At 43.0% G+C, this 14,611-nt stretch overlaps 1 protein-coding gene across 1 annotated transcript in view; it reads left to right on the top strand.

Moving 5' to 3' along the window:
• Nucleotides 1-5,335: 5,335 nt before the first annotated feature.
• The window catches only part of tmem200b (transmembrane protein 200B), a 70,954-nt gene continuing 61,678 nt past the window's right edge, over nucleotides 5,336-14,611 (top strand). The window contains exon 1 of the mRNA XM_084032624.1: nucleotides 5,336-5,516. The gene's annotated coding sequence lies outside the window, so the exon portion shown is untranslated. The remainder of the gene's footprint in view (nucleotides 5,517-14,611) is intronic.

Raw genomic sequence — 14,611 nt, 5'->3', positions numbered from 1 at the left:
ATGAAGTCGCTTTAAAGAGAGCGATTTAATGTCCGTTTCTCGTTTAACAGCAACTGAAATGCATCCAGTTCTAGTGTCCCCTAGTATCAGACGGTGTCTCACTGGGTGAAGGGTGGGGGTCATGGATGAGGTGGACCGGGTGTCCGGAGGCCTGTTCACGTCGGCCTGATAAGTAACTGCCTCAATGTACTTCTTCTGTACAGCTGTACTGATTGCCGTTAAAGCTACCAATATTATTTTACCTCTCACATTTATTATCCATAGTGTACAATCTCATTAGTATTACAGACACTACATTGCTGGCTGACTCACTCACAATGTCACACTAGCTGCCCCATCATCCTACTGATAAATCGCACCGGAAACAAGATGGGGGTAGCGCCTCCGTGAACACAGATTTCAGTCAATATTCTCAAGTTTCATTCAATATATTCAAGTTTCACTCATTCCATATATTAAAGGTATGTTCAATATTCTCGGTGAATAATGAAGTCAGCACTAACATTATAGCGTGAATGTAGCAGTGCATTGTGGGTATACACATATACTTGCATACACACACACACACACACACACACACACACACACACACACCGATCCTAAATATTCCACAGTCAACTGTCAGTGGGATTATAACAAAGTGGAAGCGATTGGGAACGACAGCAACTCAGCCAAGAAGTGGTAGACCACGTTAAATGATGGAGTGGGGTCAGCAGATGCTGAGCCACATAGTGCACAGAGGTCACCAACTTTCTGCAGTCAATCACTACAGACCTCCAAACTTCAGGTGGCCTTCAGATTAGCTCAAGAACAGTGTAGAGAGCTTCATAGGATGGGTTTCCATGGCGATCAGCTGCATCCAAGCCATACATCAGCAAGTACAATGCAAAGCTTCGGATGCAGTGGTGTAAAGCACGCCGGCACTGGACTCTAGAGCAGTGGAGACGTTCTCTGGAGGGACCAATCACGCTTCTCCGTCTGGCAATCTGATGGAAGAGTCTGGGTTTGGCGGTTGCCAGGACAACGGTACTTGTCTGACTGCATTGTGCCAGGTGTAAAATTTGGTGGAGGGGGATTATGGTGTGGGTTGTTTTTCAGGAGCTGGGCTTGGCCACTTAGTTCCAGTGAAAGAAACTCTGAATGCTTCAGCATACCAAGAGATGTTGGACAATTCCATGCTCCCAACAGTTGCTCCCAACAGTTTGGGGATGGCCCCTTCCTGTCCCAACATGACTGTGCACCAGTGCACAAAGCAAGGTCCATAAAGACATGGATGAGAGAGTTTTGTGTGGATGAACTTGACTGGTCTGCACAGAGTCCTGACCTCAACCCGATAGAACACCTTTGGGATGAATTAGAGTGGAGACTGAGAGCCAGGCCTTCCCTCCAACATCAGTGTGTGACCTCACAAATACGCTTCTGGAAGAATGGTCAAAAAGTCCCATAAACACACTCCTAAACCTTGTGGAAATGTACACATACAAGTGTATGTGTTTCCTTTATATTATATATATTATATATTATTATATATATTATATTATATATATACATAGCACTCTCGCCTCACAGCAAGAGGGTCCTGGGTTCGATTCCCGGGTCGGCCTGGGTTCCTTCTGTGTGGAGTTTGCATGTTCTCCCCGTGTAAGCGTGGGTTCTCTCCGGGTTCTCCGGCTTCCTCCCACAGTCCAAAGACATGCAGGATGGGGATAGGTTAATTGGTGACTCTAAATTGCCCCTGGTGTGAATGTGAGTGTGAATGGTTGTCTGTCTCTACATGTCGGCCCTGTGATAGACTGGCGTCCTGTCCAGGGTGTACCCTGCCTTCGCCCAATGACAGCTTGGATCGGCTCCAGCCCCCCCGTGACCCTGAATACAGGATAAGCGGTAGAAAATGGATGGATGGATGGATATACATATATATTATATATATATATACATATATATATATATATATATATATATATATATTCACCAGCCACTTTATTAGGTACACCTGTCCAACTGCTCATTAACGCAAATTTCTAATCAGCCAATCACATGGCAGCAAGTCAATGCATTTAGGCATGTAGACATGGTCAAGACGATCTGCTGCAGTTCAAACCGAGCATCAGAATGGGGAAGAAACGTGATTTAAGTAACTTTGAACATGGCATGGTTGTTGGTGCCAGACGGGCTGGTCTGAGTATTTCAGAAACTGCTGATCTACTGGGATTTTCACGCACAACCATCTCTAGGGTTTACAGAGAATGGTCCGAAATAGAGAAAATATCCAGTGAGCGGCAGTTCTGTGGGCGCAAATGCCTTGTTGATGCCAGAGGTCAGAGGAGAATGGCCAGACTGGTTCGAGCTGATAGAAAGGCAACAGTAACTCAAATAACCACTCGTTACAACCGAGGGTTGCAGAAGAGCATCTCTGAAAGCACAACACGTGGAACCTTGAGGTGGATGGGCTACAGCAGCAGAAGACCACACCGGGTGCCACTCCTGTCAGCTAAGAACAGGAAACTGAGGCTACAATTCGCACAGGCTCACCAAAATTGGACAATAGAAGATTGGAAAAACGTTGCCTGGTCTGATGAGTCTCGATTTCTGCTGCGTCATTCGGATGGTAGGGTCAGAATTTGGCATCAACAACATGAAAGCATGGATCCATCCTGCCTTGTATCAACGGTTCAGGCTGGTGGTGGTGGTGTAATGGTGTGGGGGATATTTTCTTGGCACACTTTGGGCCCATTAGTACCAAATGAGCATTGTGTCAACGCCACAGCCTACCTGAGTATTGTTGCTGACCATGTCCATCCCTTTATGACCACAGTGTACCCATCTTCTGATGGCTACTTCCAGCAGGATAACGCTCCATGTCATAAAGCGCGAATCATCTCAGACTGGGTTCTTGAACATGACAATGAGTTCACTGTACTCAAATGGCCTCCACAGTCACCAGATCTCAATCCAATAGAGCACCTTTGGGATGTGGTGGAACGGGAGATTCGCATCATGGATGTGCAGCCGACATATCTGCAGCAAAAGCGTGATGCTATCATCTCAATATGGACCAAACTCTCTGAGGAATGTTTCCAGTCCCTTGTTGAATCTATGCCACAAAGGATTAAGGCACCTAATAAAGTGGCCGGTGAGTGTATATATACTTGGATATATACTGTATGTAAATATATATGTACATACAGTTTATATACATAAATATATATTCATATGTATAGATAGATATATACCTGTTCGGGTTCCTTCTGAGTGGAGTTTGCATGTTCTCCCCTTGTCATCGTGGGTTTACATTTACATTTAGGTCATTTAGCAGACGCTTTTGTCCAAAGCGACTTACAATAAGTACATTTGTCAAAAGAAAGAAAACACAACATATCATTGCCGATAAAGTAAGAGCTAAAAAATAGAAACAAGTGTTAGGTCCTCGTCTCAGTAAAGTATTAGCTGTTCAGCAAACATACCTTAAGAACAACAGCGCTATGATCAAAGTGCTATAGGTAACAACTAACAATCGATCGTCAGTCCTATAGATTCAACTAAATCGATCTGCTAAAATAAATAAATAGAACCATTTTGGCTTCACCTATAATTTATATAAATGCATTTATTCGGATGAATCGTGATTCTTACTTATGAGTAATGTTTTAATACATTTAAGACACTCTCTCCCCTGCCAGCATGTAGTCTACTGAAAAATGTTAAAAAATAACTGAGCATTACATTTTTGTATTCAGCATAAAATATTATGCAGGACTACTTTTTTATGGAATAAATATGTTATTTTTTCACCTTTCAGAAGAATACAGATGGTCTCACTCGCATTATTGCATGTTTATTTAATGGATATAGAATTTTGGTTACAAGTTACTGAATCTAATCGTGGTTTACAGAATCGAATCAAATCGTTACAAAAAAAAAATCGTCCTTGAATCGAATCGCCAACTACTGTATCGTCAATCGAATCGCTGTGAAGCCAAAGATTCACACCCCTAGTAACAACATAGAAGTGCTTTTTTTTGTGGAAGTGGGTCATGCTATGCAGAGTCGAGGTGAAGTCTGAACAGGTGGGTCTTGAGCCTTTTTCAGAAGATGGCAGTGACTCTGCTGTCCTGACATTGGTCGGGAGTTTGTTCCACCACTGAGGCGCCAGAACAGAGAAGTAGAGCAGCGAAGTGCTCGCGTTGGGGTGTGTGGTTTGACCAGTGTTTGAAGGTAGACAGGTGCCGTTCCATTGATGGCCTTGAAGGCCAGAACCATCGTCTTGAATTGGATGCGTGCTGCAACAGGGAGCCAGTGGAGGTCACGGGTTCTCTCTGGCTTCCTCCCACAGTCCAAAGACATGCAGGATGGACCTGTCTGTCTCTACATGTCTCCCTGTGATAGACTGGTTACCTGTCTGTCTCTACATGTCTCCCTGTGATAGACTGGTTACCTGTCTGTCTCTACATGTCTCCCTGTGATAGACTGGTTACCTGTCTGTCTCTACATGTCAGCCCTGTGATAGACGGGTTACCTGTCTGTCTCTACATGTCGGGCCCTGTGATAGACGGGTTACCTGTCTGTCTCTACATGTCGGCCCTGTGATAGACGGGTTACTTGTCTGTCTCTACATGTCGGCCCTGTGATAGACGGGTTACCTGTCTGTCTCTACATGTCGGCCCTGTGATAGACGGGTTACCTGTCTGTCTCTACATGTCGACCCTGTGATAGACGGGTTACCTGTCTGTCTCTACATGTCGGCCCTGTGATAGACTGGTTACCTGTCTGTCTCTACATGTCAGCCCTGTGATAGACGGGTTACCTGTCTGTCTCTACATGTCTCCCTGTGATAGACTGGTTACCTGTCTGTCTCTACATGTCGGCCCTGTGATAGACTGGTTACCTGTCTGTCTCTACATGTCAGCCCTGTGATAGACGGGTTACCTGTCTGAATATAGGATAAGCAGTTGAATCCCTGCTGGTTGTCTTGAAGTCTGTATTAGACTTGGTTTGTACTGTGTAACATTTCTTTCCAGCCATTAGGTGGAGACAAATAACTATGTTGTTGAAACCAATCTGACGACAGTATTCTATAAAATTGGACATCATCTTTTTGACGTCACGTTTTTGACATCTTACGGCACAACAACTGAAGATGTCTCAACGTTTCAACTTGTTTCCCGTTTTTCTGCCGCCACAACTGTCTCATGAGGATCCACCGGAAGATGCAGTTATTATTGGATGCTTTTATTTTGAAAAGCACAGTGCATTCTCCAGCGGACGAACTGCTGCTAGCTTGACGAAGCTGGTCCAGCCAGCACAGACCGACAGACGAGAGAGCGGCGGGGCTGGGCTCTGCTGGATCTAACGGTCGGCAGCAAGTCTTCTGTCAGACAATCCGGAGGAGTTAGTGAAGACGGCCAGCGCTGTGATGGACTACGTCGGGATCGGGTTCCCAGCCTGGAGACTTCTTCCCAAATGAGCAGGATGTTGTCCTCTAACAACAGACGAACAAGCTGCAACAGAGATTACGGGTAAGTTTCCAGAAGTGTGTGTGAACTGGTCGCGTCCTCCGACAGGTCGAGACACGGTAGAGACTCGCTGCTCCGAGTGCTGCAGTCCAAGTGCTGCAGTCCAAGTTTCATGATGACACGGTGAGAGGAATGCAGCACCCTCAGACTCGGTCCAGTCTGTAAGGAGCCTCCACAGGCTGCTGTTGCACACCGTTTTTAGAGGAGGTAGTCCGGCCGAGCCATCCCATCCAATCCCATCCCATCCCATTCTTAAGGTCGGCAATATTTCTGTCGGTGGAAGAAGCTACATGCTGAAACCTTGATTAAAGATGATTCAATCGGCCTCTGTTGGGATTCAGATATGCATTACATTTGATAGGTCGTCTACACGCTTCCACGCCCTGCTGCTCCAACGTTATTATCAACAGACACTCGGATCTCCCAGCATCAAGCACAACTTGTGGCTTCCCAGGAGTCAATTGGTCCTCTGGTGGTTGGAAGGCAGACGATGAACAGTTAGGATGGCCAATGCAGTAAAAGATGGTGGGCCAACAAGCTACTTTGCACGCATACAAAACCAGAAAATACCACATTTTACAATTTGACATGATGTGCATTATCATACGTGTGATAATGGGTTCTCCTTAATTTGATGTTTCTGCTCAGTTCCCTGTTTGGGTAAAGCTCTTAGCTCTGCTGATGTATGGAATGCCATTGAAGACAATATTCATTTTTAAATGAATGAATCTTCAATTAAGCCAAGGAGGCACTAAATGTATAAATGTACTTATATACACATTTATTTCAGGGAACATTTATTTCACAATACCACATTTATTTATTTCAGGACACTCTAATTTAATGTAAAATGTTTTCATTTCAGGGTACTTTTATTTCACAATACCACCTTTATTTATTTTAGGACACTTTAATTTAATGTAAAATCAAACCAGATTTGGCCAGATGGGGTCAAGAAATATCTTCCCAGCATGTGTCATCCACTACAGCCTGGAGGATGTAGGAAGGTCAGCCTTGGCTTTGGTAGGTATGAGTGGACCATCACTCCCATTATTGGTGGGATGAAATGTGGTGCCTCAAATATCCTGCTGATTTCTGGTGCTTCTTCTTTTCTTGGCCCTTTTAAAATTCATATTCATATCGTTAGCAGTGGGATGATATGCTTTTGTTCCGATTTGATACTTGGGTGCCGATTCAATTTGTATTGCGATTCTGATTTATTGCGATTCTACAAGTAATGTGATTCGATAGTATCGATTATTGCTTTTTTTTTTCCTTCTTAAAAGTTTAATTATACTCTTCAGGAAACAATATATCATGAGTGACATTTCCAAAAACAATGCACATCAAATGTAATTGAGTCTTTTAGTTATTTCAGCTGCAGATCTTTAATAATTAATGTTGAGAAGAGGACTCACACTGAACTAAATTCAACTGAAATGTTTACTTTATTTTGTTGTTCTTGAACCCTGAAAAGTCCTTTTTTATTGTTGACTCGATTTAAGGGACCGTTTCTGTTGGTTCATGGTGTAATCCACTGGTTTAAACTGAGTTGACAGTGTGGCTTTGATTGTTGCTTGTGTCTTGGTGATCATTCTGTCTGGTGGCTTTTGTAAAGTGGGTTCATGACAGTGTTCAGGGGTCCGTTACACAAAGCAGGTTTAGTGAAAACCTTGAGTTAGTTAACCCGGAGATGAGGGAAACTCTGGTTTTTCGGTTTCACAAAGCCAGTTCAACATAACTCTGAGTCAGTTACCCGGGTAACATGCTCCGTGAACCTAACCTGCTCGCTAGCAGGTTTGCTTCAACAAACTGTGAGTTTCTCCCTACATGTCTCCGCCTTTTTCCGGAATCTGAACCAACTCTGAAAAAATGTGCAGTCCTTTCATCATCAACCTAATCGATATGGAAATAAAAGTGATTGTGTTGGGAGAGAATTTTGATTACCTTTCCTTCCAATCACATTATCTAAACAATATTCTCCGACATTTTCAACATTTCATATCGCGGACATAATCCGCAACCAGATTCTTTTCGTTTTTGCGAACGGGAGATTTATGAAATGTTTAAGTACATTTCTGTGTTGAAATACCTGCTTATATTTACTGTTTAATATGTGAAATATGATTAAAATCATATGCCTTAGTCAACGTATTTGCGCAATATTCTTATGCTTAATTTTCAACTGAAGCCACTTTCTTTTTGTGCCTGGGGGGATTACACTTAATGAAAATGATAATTTGTTCATTGCACTGTGAACTACAGGAGTTGAACCCCTGTCGCCTGCACCTTGGGCGGCGTTGCTAACCATTACACCACAGTGTCGCTGTTCAAGCCTGAAAATAAAGACTTATTACCTTTAGATCAATCGACTGTTTCATTCAGTTATACACATTACATCGGGCAGTAATTGTCTGCCACGCCAACTATCTCTACTTTGCTGCAGTTACGTTGCTCCGCTTTCTCAGCATGAGCTAATTTTCTACATAAACACTCAGTAATATCTAATAACTCTCTCCCAGCTGCCATGGTGAATCATAGTATCTCAGAGTTCAGGGTTAAGTTCAGAGTTTGTTGAACCTGCTTTGTGAAACGGGCCCCAGGACTGACTCATTTATCCATGTGGGGATTGACCTTTCTACAGAAACTAAACTTTAAATTGTCAGTTTAAATGCCGGCTGTCATCACCAATCATCGAAAATGCTTCATAGTACTGGCCTTCTCTTCTTTAGTGCTTCCATTAAGAGTAATCAAACATTGTTATCAAGCTCCCAAGTACCTTCTCATTAATACAGTTCTTTCCGACTATAAGAACTATAAGCACATTATCAACATCCCACTTTTTGCAAAACACTACACACAGTGATTTTAAAACCCTAAAATACCAGCACTGACTGAAATGACCACACCCTCCAACTACCTGGTTCCAAAGCCACCAGGGGCCCATTCCAGAAAGAAGGTTTTTCTGAAACTCTGAGTTTGTTAACCCTGAGAAGAGGGATACTCTGAGTTTTCCGTTCCAGAAAGAGAGGTAACTCAACCTTTAGGTCAGTTACCATAGTAACTAACTCTGTGAACCTAACCTGCTCGCTGGCAGGTTTGCTTCAACAAACCCTGAGTTTCTCCCTACATGTCTCCGCCTTTTTCCGGAATCTGAACCAACTCTGAAAAAAATTGCCGTCCTTTCCGCGTCAACCTAATCGATACGGAAATAAAAGTGATTCTAACAGCTTTACATCGGGAGAGGATTTTGATTATTTAGAAGGAAATTACCGTTTTTCCTACTAATCACATATCTAAACAATAATCTCCGACATTTTCGACATTTCATATCGCGGACATAATGCAGATTCTTTGCAGAGCTCTTAAGATTTTTTTGCGAACGGGAGTTTTCTGAAAAAGGACATTTCTTTATTGAAATAGCTGCTTATATTTACTGTTTAATATGTGAAATATGAATAAAATCATATGCCTTAGTCTATGTATTTGTGCAATATTTTAATGCTTAATTTTCAGCTGAAGCCAGTTTCTTTTTGTGCCTGGGGGATTACACCTACAGTACATAAGAATTATTCATTTGTTCATTGCACTACTTTGAGATTGACGGGAGTTGAACCCCTGTCGCCTGCGCCGTAGGCAGCGTTGCTAACCATTACACCACAGTGTCGCTCTGCATGGCTGAAAATAAAGATTTATCACCTTTAGACCAACCAAACTGTTTCATTCATACACATTAAGTTGGGCCGTAAATGTCCGTCACGACAACTGTCTCTACTTTGCTGCAGTTACGTTGCTCCGCTTTCTGAGGATGAGCTCGTTTTCTACATAAACACTCAGTAATATCTAATAATGCTCTCCCGGTTGCCATGGTGAATCGTAGTATTGGAGCTCCATTGATGATGGCTTTGTAGAGTCGGCAGGCATGCGCGTAACTCACAATTGTCATACTCAAAGTTGATTGAACTAACTCAGAACTGCTGTTCTGGAACCGAAAACTCAGAGTTGCCCATCTTAGAGTTGGTTGACTCAGAGTTCAGGGTTAGGTTCAGAGTTTGTTGAACCTGCTTTCTGGAACGGGCCCCTGGTGTGCAAACACTTGTTTGCTTCATAATGTACACACTAATCAGGTTTATAAGTTACACACTAATAAGGTTTATAAGTTAAAGATATACACACCAATCAGGTTTATAAGTTAATGATATACACACTAATCAGGTTTGTAAGTTAATGATATACACACCAATAAGGTTTATATGTTAATGATATACACACTAATCAGGTTTATAAGTTAATGATATACACACCAATAAGGTTTATAAGTTAATGATATACAGACTAATCAGGTTTATAAGTTAATGATATACACACTAATCAGGTTTATAAGTTAATGATACACACCAATAATAGGGGTGTAACGGTACACAAAAATCTCGGTTCGGTACGTACCTCGGTTTTGAGGTCACGGTTCGGTTCATTTTCGGTACAGTAAGAAAACAAAATGCAAAATATAAATGTGCTAGTTGTTTATTACTTTTGTGCTTTTAACAGTAGGAACATGCACTGGAGCTAGAATGCTGCTCAAAAATATAAATACAAGTATTTAAAATATTTATTTAAAAAATAAAAATAAATAAAAATAACAGACTGTTTCTTTAAAAAATTTAATTATTTTCTCCATCTGATGTGCAAAATTGAACAGTTGCAACACTAAATAGTTTCAAGTTGTTGCTCAGATTAAATAACATGAATAAGGCTCAGACTGTTTTTTTAAAAACAAATCTTTTCTCCATCTGATGTGCAAAATTGAACAGGGCAGGGAGAGGCTGTTTAAATGCGGTGGGGAGCTGTGTTTGAACGTTACGCTCGTCTTTCTCCCCGTTGTAGCGATGTTCACGTGGGGGTGGTGCCGTTTCAAATTCGTCAACAGGTTTGACGTGTTGCCAGAAACATACCCGACCTCACATGAACAATGTCGGCAAACCGCTTTGCCGAAGTGTTCCCAAACGGGAGACCTTAATGTCGCGGGAGGGTCCTCCAACTCTGGCGTGTTGCCAACGCTAGCGGCATTAGCCATGACGTCCGCTACGACTGCTGTTTATTGTGTCGCGGTGTGCGCAACTGCGCATGTGCGGCTGCAGCACGCTCCACAAATGCGGTCCTCTACTTAATATGTCCGTATGGAAACTCGTTCGGTACGCCTCCGTTCCGAACCGAGCACCCCGTACCGAAACGGTTCAATACAAATACATGTACCGTTACACCCCTAACCAATAAGGTTTAGTTAATGATACACACCAATAAGGTTTATAAGTTGCACACTAATCAGGTTTATAAGTTAATGATATACACACCAATCAGGTTTCTGCAAATGGGGTGTGTGATTCCATTAGTTGTGTGTAGAACTTCTGTTCTAGTAGTGATAGAAGGCTGAAAATTGGTCTGTTAGTTCATTGTAGTTTGTACTACACAATTCTGCAGGCAGAATCAGAATTCAACATCAACATTCCTTACTGTTTGGGTGAGAAGTGGGTCACCAAAGTCCTACATTTTTTCGACGGCATGTGTGATTTTTTACCTTTGTGGGTGCCCCTAGCACCACGATTGATGATCATATTTATTCTAAACAGGATTATTTGTTATATTTGGGAACTTTGCTCTTGCTAAAATGAATTTGAAGGGTATGGTACCACTGGTGGGGGTTTTATGGGGGTCCAAAAACCCTTTCGGGCTGAGGTGACTCTTTTGGAACCCCATATTTGGAGCCCAAATGACCACGTGGGCACTTGATGATCCTAATGGGATTTATACCAGATAAAGATACATAGTTCTTTTTAATGAAATAAAACCTTTGACTATAAAGCTCCATAATATGAATTTTATTCTTCATAATGCACCATTTTTTCCAGAAGTCTGGAATGTAGATCAGGGAGAATTTAGTGATGATAAAGCATGAAAATAGTGGAAATAACTTAGTATTATGCTCAGTGATGGCAAGCAATTAAATACTGAGACTGTCACGGATTAACCCCTTATCCTCCATGAAAGAGACCCGCCATCAAACTTTTAAAGAACTAAATAACAAGAATGTTACATAGTGTAAGAACACTACAAATAGAAGGGAGTTTTTTCTTGCCCGTGTCACTCTCCAAATATAATTTAATTGAAAATTAAATTAAATAGTGTCTTTAACTATTATCCAAGAAATTGTGGAAGCAGTGACATCATTTTGTCATGGTCCTTTTGGTCAAGTTTGTATTGGCGAGCACTGCGTTCATAGATGTCTGGCACACTGACACAACAAATGATATGTTGGAATGGCACCCAACAGGGGATCTGTCTTTGGTCCGATGGCCATGTGAGGATGTTGTTGACACGCTTCATGAACTTCACAAAAAGGTCACCATGTTCATCTGAACGTTCAACAATGTTTCCAATGAACCAGTCACACACCTTAAAAGGCACAAACAGAAGCGGGCATTAATACTCAGCAGAAAAAACACCCTCCCCCTAAAAGCAGGTCTGGAATGTCCGGAATCAGGCACTACTTGGAGAGAGGAGTGGAGAGGACGCTGGCGCTGTCTGTTCGTCGCTTCTCCCCAGAAGCCTCAAGCTTCAAGTGTTTAGTTTTACTTCTTAAGTCTTGCAATTTTTTGGAGCGATTCATCGGTGAAACTGCCAGGTTGATGCACGGATCTTACCGACTTGTGCGATCTCTCTATCCATCCTGCGGCTGGTAGCAAGTGTCAACGAGCAGGTACCGGTGGTTAGCAAGACAGCTAACCAGCCCCGGCACTTTCAATCCTGCCCGTATTTCCTGCTCTTGGCTCCCTGGACGCCTGACACGCGTCAAACTCTCCGGTCTCGAACTCACCGGCCATGTCCCTGATGTTCCATCGGTGCAGAGTGACTCGCCCCAGATTGTTTCTCCTCCTGTGTGTGCTACCTCTGTGTCTAACGGCTAACAACAGGCGCGGAGCCTAAACGTCAGGCATAATGAACTTCTCTGCTGCCCAACTGATGAAGCTCAACAACCACAATGCTCCTGCTTGTTTGTCGGTCATAAAAGAACTTGGTCTCCTAGGTCGGCCCCGGTACATCCACAGAAGCTCTCGAAGAAAGTTTGTTTTCTCCTGGTCTGATGATGCCATTCCCTCCGTCTGGTCAGCTGTTTGCCCTGTCGCGTCTCTTCATCGTCATCAGAGCGCTGTCACTCAATGGACTTGTAGCAGTGACACTGGAGCGGCTGCAACAGCACCACGCATGGACACAGTCAGTAAGCGCGGGGTGAATCTCAGTCTACTCAAACGAGTACAGAGACTCATCACTTCATCCAACATTAAAATCAAACTTTTCAATGTCCAATCCCTCACAAATAAATCATGCCTCATACATGATCACATACGGGACACATGCTTGGATATGATGTGCCTAACAGAAACCTGGCATCAACCAGATGTATTTTCTGTTTTAAATGAGACCTGTCCTCCTGGCTACTGTTACCTCCAACAAGCCTGCAGCTCTGGTCGTGGTGGTGGCTTGGCTGTCATCTACCGCAATCACTTGGTCCTGTCTCCCCTGCCCCTCCCTGAACTGTCCTCTTTTGAATGTCTTGCTTTCAATAGCAAGCATCCTCTCCCCATGACTGTTCTTTTAATCTACCACCCACTAGGGTTGCACGGTATACCGGTGCTAATTTGGTACCGGGGTACTGAGGCATTTAAAACGGTACTATATTGCATTTGGACGGGACCTGTACTTGCAGTGCCGCCGGCAGCGCCCGCAACAGCGCCCGCAACAGCGCGGCGAACTCGCCGCGTGACGTCACCGCGTTGTAACTACAGCTGAGAGGACGAGGAGCGAGCCGCAGCTTGTAGAGATAAAAAGAAAAAGCAAGCAAGCCGGAGGAAACCGCTAGCAAGTTAGCGAGCAGCGTGGACTGGAGCAACAAACGGAGCAGGAGGAAAGCTTGGAGAGAGCGAGAGAGCGCGAGAGAACGCGAGCGAGCGAAGCACGGAGAGGAGACTTTAAACACTTAAAGGACAAGCCCCCAGACCTGCACACTGAACTCAGGGAACGACAGGTCATTTACTCAGGAAGAAAAGCCACATTCAGTGCTAAAAGCAAGCGCCACCCCCTTCACTCTTAACAAAAGTAGCTCTGGAAGAAAAAAAATAGAGCTGGTTTATTTATATTATTATATTTTATATTATATTATTGTATTTATATTTTCACATTTTTAAAATTGTGTGCATTAGAAAAGCTTGTCTTTGTGGTATTTTATTTTATTTGCTGATTAATATGTTATTGTTCTAAGATTTTCTATTAAAATAAAGTCAGTAATGACATTTTTTACATTCACTTTTTATTTGAAAAAGTATCGAAAAGTATCGAAAAGTACCGAAACACATGTTGGTACCGGTACCGGTACCAAAATGTTGGTATCGTGACAACACTACCACCCACCTAAACCAAATCCACGTTTCATCCCAGAGATGTACAATCTTCTTTCCACCTTCTGTTCAACTTCCCCCAACATTATAATTCTTGGAGATTTTAACATCCAAGTCAACACCCCCTCCTGCCACCTTGCCTCCGAGTTCCTACAGCTACTGGACTGTTTAAACCTCAGGCAACATGTTGACTCCCCCACACACATCAGAGGCAACATCTTGGATCTTGTTATCACTGACTCTGCCCCTGTAACTGCACCTTCTGTGTATGATATGGGTGTGTCTGACCATAAGGTAATCTCCCTGGAGTTACGCTTTCCATCATCTTATATCAAGCCCAAACGTGAAATATGTTTCAGAAACCTGAAAAACATTGACACAAAAAATGTGGCTTCTGACCTCAAACACCTCCATCCTGTGCCTATGTCATCAGTCACTGAAACTGTAGACTTCTACAATACAACCCTGAGAAACATTCTGGATTTCCATGCACCCATCAAAGTCAGGACTGCAACATTCTCCTGCTCTGCTCCGTGGTATACAAGTGTGCTGCGGAAAATTAAGGCAGCTGGACGTGCCCTTGAGCGCCGATACAAGACTTCTGGACTTACTGTCCACAAGCTGGCGTATTGGGATCACCAAAAGATC

This window comes from Eutrigla gurnardus (genome assembly GCF_963514095.1).
Source record: "Eutrigla gurnardus genome assembly, chromosome: 17".
NCBI lineage: Eukaryota > Metazoa > Chordata > Actinopteri > Perciformes > Triglidae > Eutrigla > Eutrigla gurnardus.
Note: the sequence above shows the minus strand (reverse complement) of the source record. Positions and strands in the feature narration are given on the sequence as shown.